This window comes from Carassius gibelio, chromosome B20 (assembly GCF_023724105.1).
Source record: "Carassius gibelio isolate Cgi1373 ecotype wild population from Czech Republic chromosome B20, carGib1.2-hapl.c, whole genome shotgun sequence".
Taxonomy (NCBI): Eukaryota; Metazoa; Chordata; class Actinopteri; order Cypriniformes; family Cyprinidae; genus Carassius; species Carassius gibelio.
In genome coordinates, this window is record NC_068415.1 from 25,963,084 (window position 1) to 25,980,546 (window position 17,463).

General features: G+C 45.7%; 13 non-coding genes across 13 annotated transcripts; all 13 read left to right on the forward strand.

The window, feature by feature from the left end:
• The first annotated feature begins 2,983 nt into the window (after window positions 1–2,983).
• On the forward strand, window positions 2,984–3,056 carry trnav-aac (transfer RNA valine (anticodon AAC)). Its single transcript has one exon. It is a non-coding gene; the product is annotated as a tRNA-Val (tRNA).
• Window positions 3,057–3,179: 123 nt separating this feature from the next.
• On the forward strand, window positions 3,180–3,252 carry trnav-cac (transfer RNA valine (anticodon CAC)). Its single transcript has one exon. It is a non-coding gene; the product is annotated as a tRNA-Val (tRNA).
• Window positions 3,253–5,065: 1,813 nt separating this feature from the next.
• On the forward strand, window positions 5,066–5,138 carry trnav-aac (transfer RNA valine (anticodon AAC)). The gene has a single exon. It is a non-coding gene; the product is annotated as a tRNA-Val (tRNA).
• Window positions 5,139–5,261: 123 nt separating this feature from the next.
• trnav-cac (transfer RNA valine (anticodon CAC)) lies at window positions 5,262–5,334 on the forward strand. Its single transcript has one exon. It is a non-coding gene; the product is annotated as a tRNA-Val (tRNA).
• A 1,813-nt stretch (window positions 5,335–7,147) lies between these two features.
• Window positions 7,148–7,220, forward strand: trnav-aac (transfer RNA valine (anticodon AAC)). The gene has a single exon. It is a non-coding gene; the product is annotated as a tRNA-Val (tRNA).
• A 123-nt stretch (window positions 7,221–7,343) lies between these two features.
• On the forward strand, window positions 7,344–7,416 carry trnav-cac (transfer RNA valine (anticodon CAC)). The gene has a single exon. It is a non-coding gene; the product is annotated as a tRNA-Val (tRNA).
• An 879-nt stretch (window positions 7,417–8,295) lies between these two features.
• trnav-aac (transfer RNA valine (anticodon AAC)) lies at window positions 8,296–8,368 on the forward strand. The gene has a single exon. It is a non-coding gene; the product is annotated as a tRNA-Val (tRNA).
• Window positions 8,369–8,491: 123 nt separating this feature from the next.
• On the forward strand, window positions 8,492–8,564 carry trnav-cac (transfer RNA valine (anticodon CAC)). Its single transcript has one exon. It is a non-coding gene; the product is annotated as a tRNA-Val (tRNA).
• Window positions 8,565–11,085: 2,521 nt separating this feature from the next.
• On the forward strand, window positions 11,086–11,158 carry trnav-aac (transfer RNA valine (anticodon AAC)). Its single transcript has one exon. It is a non-coding gene; the product is annotated as a tRNA-Val (tRNA).
• Window positions 11,159–14,452: 3,294 nt separating this feature from the next.
• Window positions 14,453–14,525, forward strand: trnav-aac (transfer RNA valine (anticodon AAC)). Its single transcript has one exon. It is a non-coding gene; the product is annotated as a tRNA-Val (tRNA).
• Window positions 14,526–14,648: 123 nt separating this feature from the next.
• trnav-cac (transfer RNA valine (anticodon CAC)) lies at window positions 14,649–14,721 on the forward strand. The gene has a single exon. It is a non-coding gene; the product is annotated as a tRNA-Val (tRNA).
• Window positions 14,722–16,534: 1,813 nt separating this feature from the next.
• On the forward strand, window positions 16,535–16,607 carry trnav-aac (transfer RNA valine (anticodon AAC)). The gene has a single exon. It is a non-coding gene; the product is annotated as a tRNA-Val (tRNA).
• Window positions 16,608–16,730: 123 nt separating this feature from the next.
• On the forward strand, window positions 16,731–16,803 carry trnav-cac (transfer RNA valine (anticodon CAC)). The gene has a single exon. It is a non-coding gene; the product is annotated as a tRNA-Val (tRNA).
• Window positions 16,804–17,463: the final 660 nt, after the last annotated feature.

A 17,463-nucleotide genomic window follows, 5' to 3' on the forward strand; every position in this document is an offset into this window, starting at 1 on the left:
TCAACGCTTCCAAGGCTTTGCGGCCAAGAGGCATGAGTACAGTCACTAAAGGTATAGTTGATGCAGAAATGAAAGAGCAGTCATTGTTTGACCTTAACCTATCCCACAACCGTGACATTCCAAGCCTGCGTGGCTTTCTTCTGAGGAACACGAAAAAAGAGATTTGTCTGAGTGGCCCTCTGTTGAGCAGCAGCTCTGCTTCACGAAGGCCCTTCTCTAAACAGGTGTAGAGATAATTATTAAGCCACACTAGGCAGCAGTAATAGCCACGCAGACAGTGCTCTGTACTTTTGACCTGGTAGTTTCGATGAACAGATGGCCGGTGCACTCAAAGATCCAATATTTCGTACAGCATATAAATATACATATATTAAATGAAACAGGGAAAAAAGCAAAAAAGAAATGGCCACAGAGGATTCCCGCAGATAACTGGAGAATTGCTTGGTTTGCTGCTAAAAATAGAAGGTATTTGCAGACTGAAGAGCGCAACGGAGTCTGTAATTTGATTCGCGCTCCACGATGCTTGCGATGAAAAGATCTGACACCTCTTTGGCTGCAGGCTTCAATAGTGTAGAGGTTATCACGGTCAAAATCGTTCAGGTGGGTTTCTGTTGAGGAGGAACTCAACGCTTCCAAGGCTTTGTGGCCAAGAGGCATGAATACAGTCACTAAAGGTAAAGTTGATGCAGAAATGAAAGAGCAGATATTGTTTGACCTAAACCTAACCCACAACTGTGACATTCCAAGCCTGCGTGGCTTTCTTCTGAGGAACACGAAAAAAGAGATTTGTCTGAGTGGCCCTCTGTTGAGCAGCAGCTCTGCATCACGAAGGCCCTTCTCTACACAGGTGTAGATATAATTATTAAGCCACACTAGGCAGCAGTAATAGCCACGCAGACAGTGCTCTGTACTTTTGACCTGGTAGTTTCGATGAACAGATGGTCGGTGCAATAAAAGACCCAATATTTCGTACAGCATATAAATATACATATATTAAATGAAAGAGGGAAAAAAGCAAAAAAGAAATGGCCACAGAGGATTCCCGCAGATAACTGGAGAATTGCTTGGTTTGCTGCTAAAAATAGAAGGTATTTGCAGACTGAAGAGCGCAACGCAATCTGTAATTTGATTGAACTCTGTCCTCTTGTGTAAGGGTCTTTTTCCGGCTAGGCCATCAACTAAGGGCAGGGCCTCAAGGGGCGCCTAAAAGGGGGTACATGGCAGGCCCTCCTCAGACCCCTGCGCGCCGGGCCTGTCTGTCCCAATGATCACCTGTGTCACCACAAACAGCCCATCTGTCCCTCTCACCGCCTAAACCTATCCCACAACCGTGACATTCCAAGCCTGCGTGGCTTTCTTCTGAGGAACACGAAAAAAGAGATTTGTCTGAGTGGCCCTCTGTTGAGCAGCAGCTCTGCATCACGAAGGCCCTTCTCTACACAGGTGTAGAGATAATTATTAAGCCACACTAGGCAGCAGTAATAGCCACGCAGACAGTGCTCTGTACTTTTGACCTGGTAGTTTCGATGAACAGATGGCCGGTGCACTCAAAGATCCAATATTTCGTACAGCATATAAATATACATATATTAAATGAAAGAGGGAAAAAAGCAAAAAAGAAATGGCCACAGAGGATTCCCGCAGATAACTGGAGAATTGCTTGGTTTGCTGCTAAAAATAGAAGGTATTTGCAGACTGAAGAGCGCAACGGAGTCTGTAATTTGATTCGCGCTCCACGATGCTTGCGATGAAAAGATCTGACACCTCTTTGGCTGCAGGCTTCAATAGTGTAGAGGTTATCACGGTCAAAATCGTTCAGGTGGGTTTCTGTTGAGGAGGAACTCAACGCTTCCAAGGCTTTGCGGCCAAGAGGCATGAATACAGTCACTAAAGGTAAAGTTGATGCAGAAATGAAAGAGCAGATATTGTTTGACCTAAACCTAACCCACAACTTTGACATTCCAAGCCTGCGTGGCTTTCTTCTGAGAAACACCAAAGAAGAGATTTTAGGGAACTCTGCGTAGACTGCCACGCCGAATGAAATCTGTCCTCTTGTGTAAAGGTCTTTTTCCGCCTAGGCCATCAAGTAAGGGCAGGGCCTCAAGGGGCGCCTAAAAGGGGGTACGTGGCAGGCCGTCCTTAGACCCCTGCGCGCCGGCCCTCTCTGTCCCAATAATCACCTGTGTCACCACAAACAGCCCATCTGTCCCTCTCACCGCCTATGTGACCACTAACTATCCCACAACCGTGACATTCCAAGCCTGCTTGGCTTTCTTCTGAGGAACACGAAAAAAGAGATTTGTCTGAGTGGCCCTCTGTTGAGCAGCAGCTCTGCATCACGAAGGCCCTTCTCTACACAGGTGTAGAGATTTCCTGATAAAATGATGCAAGCCGTAGCAGTTTCTAACACATGGCTAACCTTCTTGAAATTCAACACAATGGTCAACGAATCTGCCAATAAACCTGTTCAGGTGGCTCCTCACTTACTCCCGAAGCACCCAGACGTGTTAAACCCTCGGAATTCGACTGACTACAAACAGCCTGTTTTTTTACAATAGGGTAGATTGTACGTGGCAAGTCCAAATCTCAGCTTTCTGAAGAGATATCAAGCTAAAACTTGCTTTCCCATGCTAGTCTGGACACGTGCTACCCCTGTGGTGAGTTTCAAGTAAGATTGGAGAAACTCAACAATATGACCAACAAAAATCACCAAGAGACATTTTCGAGTTTCTCCTGTGCTCTTGAAACTTTGGGTTTGTTAGTTTGAGACTAGCACAGGAAGGCAGGTTTCAGCTTGATATCACACTGCAAGTGTTTAATTCCGAGGTAAGTTAAGGGTAGCCTTTCAGGAAATTCCGCATATACTGCCAGGCCGAATGAACTCTGTCCTCTTGTGTGTGGGACTTACGCAGATTGTCTATTTGCTTTCGGGCACATCACAGTATAAATATTTTCCCAAAAAGCACTATTGTTAGCCTGTGGAGTTTCTGTAGTGTAGTGGTCATCATGTTCGCCTAACACGCGAAAGGTCCTCGGTTCAAAACCGAGCAGAAACAGCTGTCCTCTTTTGAAGAAATGTATAAACACCTTTGAGCCGACAGTTGGCTTCAGAAGGTTTAACGTTTATGCGCATATTGCCGAGCCTGCTCAGAACGATTTCAGACTTCTTTAGGTAGTGGGTTTCCGTAGTGTAGTGGTTATCACGTTCGCCTCACACGCGAAAGGTCCCCAGTTCGAAACTGGGCGGGAACACTGCATCTCTTTTCACAATTGTTTAGGTGGGTTTCTGTTGAGGAGGAACTCAACGCTTCCAAGGCTTTGCGGCCAAGAGGCATGAGTACAGTCTCTAAATGTATAGTTGATGCACAAATGAAAGAGCAGTCATTTTTTGACCTTAACCTATCCCACAACCGTGAAATTCCAAGCCTGCGTGGCTTTCTTCTGAGGAACACGAAAAAAGAGATTTGTCTGAGTGGCCCTCTGTTGAGCAGCAGCTCTGCATCACGAAGGCCCTTCTCTACACAGGTGTAGAGATAATTATTAAGCCACACTAGGCAGCAGTAATAGCCACGCAGACAGTGCTCTGTACTTTTGACCTGGTAGTTTCGATGAACAGATGGCCGGTGCACTCAAAGATCCAATATTTCGTACAGCATATAAATATACATATATTAAATGAAAGAGGGAAAAAAGCAAAAAAGAAATGGCCACAGAGGATTCCCGCAGATAACTGGAGAATTGCTTGGTTTGCTGCTAAAAATAGAAGGTATTTGCAGACTGAAGAGCGCAACGGAGTCTGTAATTTGATTCGCGCTCCACGATGCTTGCGATGAAAAGATCTGACACCTCTTTGGCTGCAGGCTTCAATAGTGTAGAGGTTATCACGGTCAAAATCGTTCAGGTGGGTTTCTGTTGAGGAGGAACTCAACGCTTCCAAGGCTTTGCGGCCAAGAGGCATGAATACAGTCACTAAAGGTAAAGTTGATGCAGAAATGAAAGAGCAGATATTGTTTGACCTAAACCTAACCCACAACTTTGACATTCCAAGCCTGCGTGGCTTTCTTCTGAGAAACACCAAAGAAGAGATTTTAGGGAACTCTGCGTAGACTGCCACGCCGAATGAAATCTGTCCTCTTGTGTAAGGGTCTTTTTCCGCCTAGGCCATCAAGTAAGGGCAGGGCCTCAAGGGGCGCCCAAATGGGGGTACGTGGCAGGCCGTCCTTAGACCCCTGCGCGCCGGCCCTCTCTGTCCCAATAATCACCTGTGTCACCACAAACAGCCCATCTGTCCCTCTCACCGCCTATGTGACCACTAACTATCCCACAACCGTGACATTCCAAGCCTGCTTGGCTTTCTTCTGAGGAACACGAAAAAAGAGATTTGTCTGAGTGGCCCTCTGTTGAGCAGCAGCTCTGCATCACAAAGGCCCTTCTCTACACAGGTGTAGAGATTTCCTGATAAAATGATGCAAGCCGTAGCAGTTTCTAACACATGGCTAACCTTCTTGAAATTCAACACAATGGTCAACGAATCTGCCAATAAACCTGTTCAGGTGGCTCCTCACTTACTCCCGAAGCACCCAGACGTGTTAAACCCTCGGAATTCGACTGACCACAAACAGCCTGTTTTTTTACAATAGGGTAGATTGTACGTGGCAAGTCCAAATCTCAGCTTTCTGAAGAGATATCAAGCTAAAACTTGCTTTCCCATGCTAGTCTGGACACGTGCTACCCCTGTGGTGAGTTTCAAGTAAGATTGGAGAAACTCAACAATATGACCAACAAAAATCACCAAGAGACATTTTCGAGTTTCTCCTGTGCTCTTGAAACTTTAGGTTTGTTAGTTTGAGACTAGCACAGGAAGGCAGGTTTCAGCTTGATATCACACTGCAAGTGTTTAATTCCGAGGTAAGTTAAGGGTAGCGTTTCAGGAAACTCCGCATATACTGCCAGGCCGAATGAACTCTGTCCTCTTGTGTGTGGGACTTACGCAGATTGTCTATTTGCTTTCGGGCACATCACAGTATAAATATTTTCCCAAAAAGCACTATTGTTAGCCTGTGGAGTTTCTGTAGTGTAGTGGTCATCACGTTCGCCTAACACGCGAAAGGTCCTCGGTTCAAAACCGAGCAGAAACAGCTGTCCTCTTTTGAAGAAATGTATAAACACCTTTGAGCTGACAGTTGGCTTCAGAATGTTTAACGTTTATGCGCATATTGCCGATCCTGCTCAGAACGATTTCAGACTTCTTTAGGTAGTGGGTTTCCGTAGTGTAGTGGTTATCACGCTCGCCTCACACGCGAAAGGTCCCCAGTTCGAAACTGGGCGGGAACACTGCATCTCTTTTCACAATTGTTTAGGTGGGTTTCTGTTGAGGAGGAACTCAACGCTTCCAAGGCTTTGCGGCCAAGAGGCATGAGTACAGTCTCTAAAGGTATAGTTGATGCAGAAATGAAAGAGCAGTCATTGTTTGACCTTAACCTATCCCACAACCGTGACATTCCAAGCCTGCGTGGCTTTCTTCTGAGGAACACGAAAAAAGAGATTTGTCTGAGTGGCCCTCTGTTGAGCAGCAGCTCTGCATCACGAAGGCCCTTCTCTACACAGGTGTAGAGATAATTATTAAGCCACACTAGGCAGCAGTAATAGCCACGCAGACAGTGCTCTGTACTTTTGACCTGGTAGTTTCGATGAACAGATGGCCGGTGCACTCAAAGATCCAATATTTCGTACAGCATATAAATATACATATATTAAATGAAAGAGGGAAAAAAGCAAAAAAGAAATGGCCACAGAGGATTCCCGCAGATAACTGGAGAATTGCTTGGTTTGCTGCTAAAAATAGAAGGTATTTGCAGACTGAAGAGCGCAACGGAGTCTGTAATTTGATTCGCGCTCCACGATGCTTGCGATGAAAAGATCTGACACCTCTTTGGCTGCAGGCTTCAATAGTGTAGAGGTTATCACGGTCAAAATCGTTCAGGTGGGTTTCTGTTGAGGAGGAACTCAACGCTTCCAAGGCTTTGCGGCCAAGAGGCATGAATACAGTCACTAAAGGTAAAGTTGATGCAGAAATGAAAGAGCAGATATTGTTTGACCTAAACCTAACCCACAACTTTGACATTCCAAGCCTGCGTGGCTTTCTTCTGAGAAACACCAAAGAAGAGATTTTAGGGAACTCTGCGTAGACTGCCACGCCGAATGAAATCTGTCCTCTTGTGTAAGGGTCTTTTTCCGCCTAGGCCATCAAGTAAGGGCAGGGCCTCAAGGGGCGCCCAAATGGGGGTACGTGGCAGGCCGTCCTTAGACCCCTGCGCGCCGGCCCTCTCTGTCCCAATAATCACCTGTGTCACCACAAACAGCCCATCTGTCCCTCTCACCGCCTATGTGACCACTAACTATCCCACAACCGTGACATTCCAAGCCTGCTTGGCTTTCTTCTGAGGAACACGAAAAAAGAGATTTGTCTGAGTGGCCCTCTGTTGAGCAGCAGCTCTGCATCACAAAGGCCCTTCTCTACACAGGTGTAGAGATTTCCTGATAAAATGATGCAAGCCGTAGCAGTTTCTAACACATGGCTAACCTTCTTGAAATTCAACACAATGGTCAACGAATCTGCCAATAAACCTGTTCAGGTGGCTCCTCACTTACTCCCGAAGCACCCAGACGTGTTAAACCCTCGGAATTCGACTGACCACAAACAGCCTGTTTTTTTACAATAGGGTAGATTGTACGTGGCAAGTCCAAATCTCAGCTTTCTGAAGAGATATCAAGCTAAAACTTGCTTTCCCATGCTAGTCTGGACACGTGCTACCCCTGTGGTGAGTTTCAAGTAAGATTGGAGAAACTCAACAATATGACCAACAAAAATCACCAAGAGACATTTTCGAGTTTCTCCTGTGCTCTTGAAACTTTAGGTTTGTTAGTTTGAGACTAGCACAGGAAGGCAGGTTTCAGCTTGATATCACACTGCAAGTGTTTAATTCCGAGGTAAGTTAAGGGTAGCGTTTCAGGAAACTCCGCATATACTGCCAGGCCGAATGAACTCTGTCCTCTTGTGTGTGGGACTTACGCAGATTGTCTATTTGCTTTCGGGCACATCACAGTATAAATATTTTCCCAAAAAGCACTATTGTTAGCCTGTGGAGTTTCTGTAGTGTAGTGGTCATCACGTTCGCCTAACACGCGAAAGGTCCTCGGTTCAAAACCGAGCAGAAACAGCTGTCCTCTTTTGAAGAAATGTATAAACACCTTTGAGCTGACAGTTGGCTTCAGAATGTTTAACGTTTATGCGCATATTGCCGATCCTGCTCAGAACGATTTCAGACTTCTTTAGGTAGTGGGTTTCCGTAGTGTAGTGGTTATCACGTTCGCCTCACACGCGAAAGGTCCCCAGTTCGAAACTGGGCGGGAACACTGCATCTCTTTTCACAATTGTTTAGGTGGGTTTCTGTTGAGGAGGAACTCAACGCTTCCAAGGCTTTGCGGCCAAGAGGCATGAGTACAGTCTCTAAAGGTATAGTTGATGCAGAAATGAAAGAGCAGTCATTGTTTGACCTTAACCTATCCCACAACCGTGACATTCCAAGCCTGCGTGGCTTTCTTCTGAGGAACACGAAAAAAGAGATTTGTCTGAGTGGCCCTCTGTTGAGCAGCAGCTCTGCATCACGAAGGCCCTTCTCTACACAGGTGTAGAGATAATTATTAAGCCACACTAGGCAGCAGTAATAGCCACGCAGACAGTGCTCTGTACTTTTGACCTGGTAGTTTCGATGAACAGATGGCCGGTGCACTCAAAGATCCAATATTTCGTACAGCATATAAATATACATATATTAAATGAAAGAGGGAAAAAAGCAAAAAAGAAATGGCCACAGAGGATTCCCGCAGATAACTGGAGAATTGCTTGGTTTGCTGCTAAAAATAGAAGGTATTTGCAGACTGAAGAGCGCAACGGAGTCTGTAATTTGATTCGCGCTCCACGATGCTTGCGATGAAAAGATCTGACACCTCTTTGGCTGCAGGCTTCAATAGTGTAGAGGTTATCACGGTCAAAATCGTTCAGGTGGGTTTCTGTTGAGGAGGAACTCAACGCTTCCAAGGCTTTGCGGCCAAGAGGCATGAATACAGTCACTAAAGGTAAAGTTGATGCAGAAATGAAAGAGCAGATATTGTTTGACCTAAACCTAACCCACAACCCCTCTTGTGTGTGGGACTTACGCAGATTGTCTATTTGCTTTCGGGCACATCACAGTGTAAATATTTTCCCAAAAAGCACTATTGTTAGCCTGTGGAGTTTCTGTAGTGTAGTGGTCATCAAGTTCGCCTAACACGCGAAATGTCCTCGGTTCAAAACCGAGCAGAAACAGCTGTCCTCTTTTGAAGAAATGTATAAACACCTTTGAGCCGACAGTTGGCTTCAGAAGGTTTAACGTTTATGCGCATATTGCCGAGCCTGCCCAGAACGATTTCAGACATCTTTAGGCAGTGGGTTTCCGTAGTGTAGTGGTTATCACGTTCGCCTCACACGCGAAAGGTCCCCAGTTCGAAACTGGGCGGGAACACTGCATCTCTTTTCACAATTGTTTAGGTGGGTTTCTGTTGAGGAGGAACTCAACGCTTCCAAGGCTTTGCGGCCAAGAGGCTTGAGTACAGTCACTAAAGGTATAGTTGATGCAGAAATGAAAGAGCAGTCATTGTTTGACCTTAACCTATCCCACAACCGTGACATTCCAAGCCTGCGTGGCTTTCTTCTGAGGAACACGAAAAAATAGATTTGTCTGAGTGGCCCTCTGTTGAGCAGCAGCTCTGCATCACGAAGGTCCTTCTCTACACAGGTGTAGAGATAATTATTAAGCCACACTAGGAAGCAGTAATAGCCACGCAGACAGTGCTCTGTACTTTTGACCTGGTAGTTTCGATGAACAGATGGCCGGTGCACTCAAAGATCCAATGTTTCGTACAGCATATAAATATACATATATTAAATGAAAGAGGGAAAAAAGCAAAAAAGAAATGGCCACAGAGGATTCCCGCAGATAACTGGAGAATTGCTTGGTTTGCTGCTAAAAATAGAAGGTATTTGCAGACTGTAACCTAACCCACAACTGTGACATTCCAAGCCTGCGTGGCTTTCTTCTGAGGAACACGAAAAAAGAGATTTGTCTGAGTGGCCCTCTGTTGAGCAGCAGCTCTGCATCACGAAGGCCCTTCTCTACACAGGTGTAGAGATTTCCTGATAAAATGATGCAAGCCGTAGCAGTTTCTAACACATGGCTAACCTTCTTGAAATTCAACACAATGGTCAACGAATCTGCCAATAAACCTGTTCAGGTGGCTCCTCACTTACTCCCGAAGCACCCAGACGTGTTAAACCCTCGGAATTCGACTGACCACAAACAGCCTGTTTTTTTACAATAGGGTAGATTGTACGTGGCAAGTCCACATCTCAGCTTTCTGAAGAGATATCAAGCTAAAACTTGCTTTCCCATGCTAGTCTGGACACGTGCTACCCCTGTGGTGAGTTTCAAGTAAGATTGGAGAAACTCAACAATTTGACAAACAAAAATCACCAAGAGACATTTTCGAGTTTCTCCTGTGCTCTTGAAACTTTGGGTTTGTTAGTTTGAGACTAGCACAGGAAGGCAGATTTCAGCTTGATATCACACTGCAAGTGTTTAATTCCGAGGTAAGTTAAGGGTAGCGTTTCAGGAAACTCTGCATATACTGCCAGGCCGAATGAACTCTGTCCTCTTGTGTGTGGGACTTACGCAGATTGTCCCGCAGATAACTGGAGAATTGCTAGGTTTGCTGCTAAAAATAGAAGGTATTTGCAGACTGAAGAGCGCAACGGAATCTGTAATTTGATTCGCGCTCCACGATGCTTGCGATGAAAAGATCTGACACCTCTTTGGCTGCAGGCTTCAATAGTGTAGAGGTTATCACGGTCAAAATCGTTCAGGTGGGTTTCTGTTGAGAAGGAACTCAACGCTTCCAAGGCTTTGCGGCCAAGAGGCATGAATACAGTCACTAAAGGTAAAGTTGATGCAGAAATGAAAGAGCAGATATTGTTTGACCTAAACCTAACCCACAACTGTGACATTCCAAGCCTGCGTGGCTTTCTTCTGAGAAACACCAAAGAAGAGATTTTAGGGAACTCTGCGTAGACTGCCACGCCGAATGAAATCTGTCCTCTTGTGTAAGGGTCTTTTTCCGCCTAGGCCATCAAGTAAGGGCAGGGCCTCAAGGGGCGCCTAAAAGGGGGTACGTGGCAGGCCGTCCTTAGACCCCTGCGCGCCGGCCCTCTCTGTCCCAATAATCACCTGTGTCACCACAAACAGCCCGTCTGTCCCTCTCACCGCCTATGTGACCACTAACTGCCCTTCTGTCCACTGGTAATACAAAGACTGTGACCACAAGCAGTCTATGTGTCCCCTTGACGAAATTTAAAGCACATCCAACCGGAGTGTTATTTCCTGATAAAATGATGCAAGCCGTAGCAGTTTCTAACACATGGCTAACCTTCTTGAAATTCAACACAATGGTCAACGAATCTGCCAATAAACCTGTTCAGGTGGCTCCTCACTTACTCCCGAAGCACCCAGACGTGTTAAACCCTCGGAATTCGACTGACAACAATCAGCCTGTTTTTTTTACAATAGGGTAGATTGTACGTGGCAAGTCCACATCTCAGCTTTCTGAAGAGATATCAAGCTAAAACTTGCTTTCCCATGCTAGTCTGGACACGTGCTACCCCTGTGGTGAGTTTCAAGAAGATTGGAGAAACTCAACAATTTGACCAACAAAAATCACCAAGAGACATTTTCGAGTTTCTCCTGTGCTCTTGAAACTATGGGTTTGTTAGTTTGAGACTAGCACAGGAATGCAGGTTTCAGCTTGATATCACGCTGCAAGTGTTTAATTCCGAGGTAAGTTAAGGGTAGCGTTTCAGGAAACTCCGCATATACTGCCAGGCCGAATGAACTCTGTCCTCTTATGTGCGGGACTTACGCAGATTGTCTATTTGCTTTCGGGCACATCACAGTATAAATATTTTCCCAAAAAGCACTATCGTTAGCCTGTGGAGTTTCTGTAGTGTAGTGGTCATCAAGTTCGCCTAACACGCGAAAGGTCCTCTGTTCGAAACCGAGCAGAAACAGTTGTCCTCTTTTGAAGAAATGTATAAACACCTTTGAGCCGACAGTTGGCTTCAGAAGGTTTAACATTTATGCGCATATTGCCGAGCCTGCACAGAACGATTTCAGACTTCTTTAGGTAGTGGGTTTCCGTAGTGTAGTGGTTATCACGTATCCCCAGTTCGAAACTAGGCGGGAACACTGCATCTCTTTTCACAATTGTTTAGGTGGGTTTCTGTTGAGGAGGAACTCAACGCTTCCAAGGCTTTGCGGCCAAGAGGCATGAGTACAGTCACTAAAGGTATAGTTGATGCAGAAATGAAAGAGCAGTCATTGTTTGACCTAAACCTATCCCACAACCGTGACATTCCAAGCCTGCGTGGCTTTCTTCTGAGGAACACGAAAAAAGAGATTTGTCTGAGTGGCCCTCTGTTGAGCAGCAGCTCTGCATCACGAAGGCCCTTCTCTACACAGGTGTAGATATAATTATTAAGCCACACTAGGCAGCAGTAATAGCCACAAAGACAGTGCTCTGTACTTTTGACCTGGTAGTTTCGATGAACAGATGGTCGGTGCACTAAAAGACCCAATATTTCGTACAGCATATAAATATACATATATTAAATGAAAGAGGGAAAAAAGCAAAAAAGAAATGGCCACAGAGGATTCCCGCAGATAACTGGAGAATTGCTTGGTTTGCTGCTAAAAATAGAAGGTATTTGCAGACTGAAGAGCGCAACGCAATCTGTAATTTGATTGAACTCTGTCCTCTTGTGTAAGGGTCTTTTTCCGGCTAGGCCATCAAGTAAGGGCAGGGCCTCAAGGGGCGCCTAAAAGGGGGTACATGGCAGGCCCTCCTCAGACCCCTGCGCGCCGGGCCTGTCTGTCCCAATGATCACCTGTGTCACCACAAACAGCCCATCTGTCCCTCTCACCGCCTAAACCTATCCCACAACCGTGACATTCCAAGCCTGCGTGGCTTTCTTCTGAGGAACACGAAAAAAGAGATTTGTCTGAGTGGCCCTCTGTTGAGCAGCAGCTCTGCATCACGAAGGCCCTTCTCTACACAGGTGTAGAGATAATTATTAAGCCACACTAGGCAGCAGTAATAGCCACGCAGACAGTGCTCTGTACTTTTGACCTGGTAGTTTCGATGAACAGATGGCCGGTGCACTCAAAGATCCAATATTTCGTACAGCATATAAATATACATATATTAAATGAAAGAGGGAAAAAAGCAAAAAAGAAATGGCCACAGAGGATTCCCGCAGATAACTGGAGAATTGCTTGGTTTGCTGCTAAAAATAGAAGGTATTTGCAGACTGTAACCTAACCCACAACTGTGACATTCCAAGCCTGCGTGGCTTTCTTCTGAGGAACACGAAAAAAGAGATTTGTCTGAGTGGCCCTCTGTTGAGCAGCAGCTCTGCATCACGAAGGCCCTTCTCTACACAGGTGTAGAGATTTCCTGATAAAATGATGCAAGCCGTAGCAGTTTCTAACACATGGCTAACCTTCTTGAAATTCAACACAATGGTCAACGAATCTGCCAATAAACCTGTTCAGGTGGCTCATCACTTACTCCCGAAGCACCCAGACGTGTTAAACCCTCGGAATTCGACTGACCACAAACAGCCTGTTTTTTTACAATAGGGTAGATTGTACGTGGCAAGTCCACATCTCAGCTTTCTGAAGAGATATCAAGCTAAAACTTGCTTTCCCATGCTAGTCTGGACACGTGCTACCCCTGTGGTGAGTTTCAAGTAAGATTGGAGAAACTCAACAATTTGACCAACAAAAATCACCAAGAGACATTTTCGAGTTTCTCCTGTGCTCTTGAAACTTTGGGTTTGTTAGTTTGAGACTAGCACAGGAAGGCAGATTTCAGCTTGATATCACACTGCAAGTGTTTAATTCCGAGGTAAGTTAAGGGTAGCGTTTCAGGAAACTCTGCATATACTGCCAGGCCGAATGAACTCTGTCCTCTTGTGTGTGGGACTTACGCAGATTGTCCCGCAGATAACTGGAGAATTGCTTGGTTTGCTGCTAAAAATAGAAGGTATTTGCAGACTGAAGAGCGCAACGGAATCTGTAATTTGATTCGCGCTCCACGATGCTTGCGATGAAAAGATCTGACACCTCTTTGGCTGCAGGCTTCAATAGTGTAGAGGTTATCACGGTCAAAATCGTTCAGGTGGGTTTCTGTTGAGGAGGAACTCAACGCTTCCAAGGCTTTGCGGCCAAGAGGCATGAATACAGTCACTAAAGGTAAAGTTGATGCAGAAATGAAAGAGCAGATATTGTTTGACCTAAACCTAACCCACAACTGTGACATTCCAAGCCTGCGTGGCTTTCTTCTGAGAAACACCAAAGAAGAGATTTTAGGGAACTCTGCGTAGACTGCCACGCCGAATGAAATCTGTCCTCTTGTGTAAGGGTCTTTATCCGCCTAGGCCATCAAGTAAGGGCAGGGCCTCAAGGGGCGCCTAAAAGGGGGTACGTGGCAGGCCGTCCTTAGACCCCTGCGCGCCGGCCCTCTCTGTCCCAATAATCACCTGTGTCACCACAAACAGCCCATCTGTCCCTCTCACCGCCTATGTGACCACTAACTGCCCTTCTGTCCACTGGTAATACAAAGACTGTGACCACAAGCAGTCTGTGTGTCCCCTTGACGAACTTTAAAACACATCCATCTGGAGTTTTATTTCCTGATAAAATGATGCAAGCCGTAGCAGTTTCTAACACATGGGTAACCTTCTTGAAATTCAACACAATGGTCAACGAATCTGCCAATAAACCTGTTCAGGTGGCTCCTCACTTACTCCCGAAGCACCCAGACGTGTTAAACCCTCGGAATTCGACTGACCACAAACAGCCTGTTTTTTTACAATAGGGTAGATTGTACGTGGCAAGTCCACATCTCAGCTTTCTGAAGAGATATCAAGCTAAAACTTGCTTTCCCATGCTTGTCTGGACACGTGCTACCCCTGTGGTGAGTTTCAAGAAGAATGGAGAAACTCTACAATTTGACCAACAAAAATCACCAAGAGACATTTTCGAGTTTCTCCTGTGCTCTTGAAACTTTGGGTTTGTTAGTTTGAGACTAGCACAGGAAGGCAGGTTTCAGCTTGATATCACGCTGCAAGTGTTTAATTCCGAGGTAAGTTAAGGGTAGCGTTTCAGGAAACTCCGCATATACTGCCAGGCCGAATGAACTCTGTCCTCTTGTGTGTGGGACTTACGCAGATTGTCTATTTGCTTTCGGGCACATCACAGTATAAATATTTTCCCAAAAAGCACTATCGTTAGCCTGTGGAGTTTCTGTAGTGTAGTGGTCATCACGTTCGCCTAACACGCGAAAGGTCCTCGGTTCGAAACCGAGCAGAAACAGTTGTCCTCTTTTGAAGAAATGTATAAACACCTTTGAGCCGACAGTTGGCTTCAGAAGGTTTAACGTTTATGCGCATATTGCCGAGCCTGCTCAGAACGATTTCAGACTTCTTTAGGTAGTAGGTTTCCGTAGTGTAGTGGTTATCACGTTCGCCTCACACGCGAAAGGTCCCCAGTTCGAAACTGGGCGGGAACACTGCATCACTTTTCACAGTTGTTTAGGTGTGTTTCTGTTGAGGAGGAACTCAACGCTTCCAAGGCTTTGCGGCCAAGAGGCATGAGTAAAGTCACTAAAGGTATAGTTGATGCAGAAATGAAAGAGCAGTCATTGTTTGACCTTAACCTATCCCACAACCGTGACATTCCAAGCCTGCGTGGCTTTCTTCTGAGGAACACGAAAAAAGAGATTTGTCTGAGTGGCCCTCTGTTGAGCAGCAGCTCTGCATCACGAAGGCCCTTCTCTACACAGGTGTAGAGATAATTATTAAGCCACACTAGGCAGCAGTAATAGCCACGCAGACAGTGCTCTGTACTTTTGACCTGGTAGTTTCGATGAACAGATGGCCGGTGCACTCAAAGATCCAATATTTCGTACAGCATATAAATATACATATATTAAATGAAACAGGGAAAAAAGCAAAAAAGAAATGGCCACAGAGGATTCCCGCAGATAACTGGAGAATTGCTTGGTTTGCTGCTAAAAATAGAAGGTATTTGCAGACTGAAGAGCGCAACGGAATCTGTAATTTGATTCGCGCTCCACGATGCTTGCGATGAAAAGATCTGACACCTCTTTGGCTGCAGGCTTCAATAGTGTAGAGGTTATCACGGTCAAAATCGTTCAGGTGGGTTTCTGTTGAGGAGTAACTCAACGCTTCCAAGGCTTTGCGGCCAAGAGGCATGAATACAGTCACTAAAGGTAAAGTTGATGCAGAAATGAAAGAGCAGATATTGTTTGACCTAAACCTAACCCACAACTGTGACATTCCAAGCCTGCGTGGCTTTCTTCTGAGAAACACCAAAGAAGAGATTTTAGGGAACTCTGCGTAGACTGCCACGCCGAATGAAATCTGTCCTCTTGTGTAAGGGTCTTTTTCCGCCTAGGCCATCAAGTAAGGGCAGGGCCTCAAGGGGCGCCTAAAAGGGGGTACGTGGCAGGCCGTCCTTAGACCCCTGCGCGCCGGCCCTCTCTGTCCCAATAATCACCTGTGTCACCACAAACAGCCCATCTGTCCCTCTCACCGCCTATGTGACCACTAACTATCCCACAACCGTGACATTCCAAGCCTGCGTGGCTTTCTTCTGAGGAACACGAAAAAGGAGTTTTGTCTGAGTGGCCCTCTGTTGAGCAGCAGCTCTGCATCACGAAGGCCCTTCTCTACACAGGTGTAGAGATTTCCTGATAAAATGATGCAAGCCGTAGCAGTTTCTAACACATGGCTAACCTTCTTGAAATTCAACACAATGGTCAACGAATCTGCCAATAAACCTGTTCAGGTGGCTCCTCACTTACTCCCGAAGCACCCAGACGTGTTAAACCCTCGGAATTCGACTGACCACAAACAGCCTGTTTTTTTACAATAGGGTAGATTGTACGTGGCAAGTCCACATCTCAGCTTTCTGAAGAGATATCAAGCTAAAACTTGCTTTCCCATGCTAGTCTGGACACGTGCTACCCCTGTGGTGAGTTTCAAGTAAGATTGGAGAAACTCTACAATTTGACCAACAAAAATCACCAAGAGACATTTTCGAGTTTCTCCTGTGCTCTTGAAACTTTGGGTTTGTTAGTTTGAGACTAGCACAGGAAGGCAGGTTTCAGCTTGATATCACGCTGCAAGTGTTTAATTCCGAGGTAAGTTAAGGGTAGCGTTTCAGGAAACTCCGCATATACTGCCAGGCCGAATGAACTCTGTCCTCTTGTGTGTGGGACTTACGCAGATTGTCTATTTGTTTTCGGGCACATCACAGTATAAATATTTTCCCAAAAAGCACTATCGTTAGCCTGTGGAGTTTCTGTAGTGTAGTGGTCATCACGTTCGCCTAACACGCGAAAGGTCCTCTGTTCAAAACCGAGCAGAAACAGCTGTCCTATTTTGAAGAAATGTATAAACACCTTTGAGCCGACAGTTGGTTTCAGAAGGTTTAACATTTATGCGCATATTGCCGAGCCTGCCCAGAACGATTTCAGACTTCTTTAGGTAGTGGGTTTCCGTAGTGTAGTGGTTATCACGTTCGCCTCACACGCGAAAGGTCCCCAGTTCGAAACTGGGCGGGAACACTGCATCTCTTTTCACAATTGTTTAGGTGAGTTTCTGTTGAGGAGGAACTCAACGCTTCCAAGGCTTTGCGGCCAAGAGGCTTGAGTACAGTCACTAAAGGTATAGTTGATGCAGAAATGAAAGAGCAGTCATTGTTTGACCTTAACCTATCCCACAACCGTGACATTCCAAGCCTGCGTGGCTTTCTTCTGAGGAACACGAAAAAGAGATTTGTCTGAGTGGCCATCTGTTGAGCAGCAGCTCTGCATCACGAAGGCCCTTCTCTACACAGGTGTAGAGATAATTATTAAGCCACACTAGGCAGCAGTAATAGCCACGCAGACAGTGCTCTGTACTTTTGACCTGGTAGTTTCGATGAACAGATGGCCGGTGCACTCAAAGATCCAATATTTCGTACAGCATATAAATATACATATATTAAATGAAAGAGGGAAAAAAGCAAAAAAGAAATGGCCACAGATGATTCCCGCAAATAACTGGAGAATTGCTTGGTTTGCTGCTAAAAATAGAAGGTATTTGCAGACTGAAGAGCGCAACGGAATCTGTAATTTGATTCGCGCTCCACGATGCTTGCGATGAAAAGATCTGACACCTCTTTGGCTGCAGGCTTCAATAGTGTAGAGGTTATCACGGTCAAAATCATTCAGGTGGGTTTCTGT